Source organism: Lathyrus oleraceus, chromosome 4 (genome assembly GCF_024323335.1).
Source record: "Lathyrus oleraceus cultivar Zhongwan6 chromosome 4, CAAS_Psat_ZW6_1.0, whole genome shotgun sequence".
Taxonomy (NCBI): Eukaryota; Viridiplantae; Streptophyta; class Magnoliopsida; order Fabales; family Fabaceae; genus Lathyrus; species Lathyrus oleraceus.
The window spans coordinates 119,418,813-119,420,361 of NC_066582.1; positions in this window are offsets into that span (position 1 = coordinate 119,418,813).

Genomic DNA, 1,549 nt, shown 5'->3' on the forward strand with positions numbered 1-1,549 from the left:
ATCAACAAGTAAAGGAATTCATCACACCTTGTATAACCATGTAAATAATATTAACCAATATTTATTTCACATGTTTCAAGCATACATCAAAACTCAAGGAGTATAATATTAAAATCCAATACTATATTCTCAATTATACACATAACCATAATTATCACATAATCACATATTTTACCAAGTTATGTATCCAAACATCACCAAATTCAATTACCATATCTCATACACGCATAACAATCACATCAATGCATATATTCAATTATCACATAACTCTAATGTGACTCAATGCAAGACATGTGACTCAATGCATGTGGTACCGCAATGTGAACCCAACTTTTCACTGCTTTCCGATTCAATATCTAGAATCCAAGCCACCCTCCCGATCCGGACAAGATCAAAGACACTACGTCTATTTCCCATTTAAGGATCAACGTCTGCTACGCCTATTTCCATTTAAGGATCAACGTCTGTTACGCCTATTTCCATTTAAGGATCAACGTCTGCTATGCCTATTTCCATTTAAGGATCAGCGTCTGCTACGCCTATTTCCATTTAAGGATCAACGTCTGCTACGCCTATTTTCATTCAAGGATCAACGTCTATTACCATGTGAACCCACAGTTTCACCGCTTCCACCATAAAGCCGACCATGCCATGAATGAATGTACAAATACCAACAATATATGCAATTAAGATCATCTCTACCATCTTAACATTCCACATATAACCATAATTCAACTCTATGAATTATCCACCAATAATACGTATACACATTCATAACAAATATACTATTCACATATATAGGTTCATCATCAAACACGCACACTTAGATTTTATTTCAAAATGGTTACAGCATTTAAAATCCTCAAATTTTCCCTTTTTCAACAGTGGTAACCGGTTAACGCTTTTGGGGTAACCCGTTAACCCGAAACAGAATTCAATTCCTGAGCAGATTTTTCAGCATGTAACCGGTTAACACATTTTGGTTAACCCGTTAACATGAAAACATAATTCAATTCCTAGGCAGATTTTCAGCAAGTAACCCGTTAACACATTTTGGTTAACCCGTTAACACGAAAACATAATTCAATTCCTAGGCAGATTTTCAGCAAATAACCCGTTAACACATTTTGGGTAACCCGTTAACACGATAACATAATTCAATTCCTGGGCATATTTTCAGCAAGTAACCCGTTAACGCATTTAAACATTACAAATCAAAGATTACTCATCAAAACCTAACAATTCAAAAACCATAAAAATTAGGGATTTCAACCTAAACATATTTCTACCCATTGACCCAATTATACTAACCCATAATAATAAGGATTCTCCCCCTTACCTCTTCAATTTTCTGGAAACCCTAGCTTCTCCCTTGTTCTTCCCCTATTCTCCTTACTTTTTCCTCTTTTCTTTTTCTGTTGCCTTGAAAATGACCAAATGAGTGCTACTTCTCACTCTCCTCACCTCTTACTATTCTAGTATTATGTTTGGGCTTAAGGAATGATACCTCTAATTTAATTATTAGGCCCAATAAGACATAGTATTATAA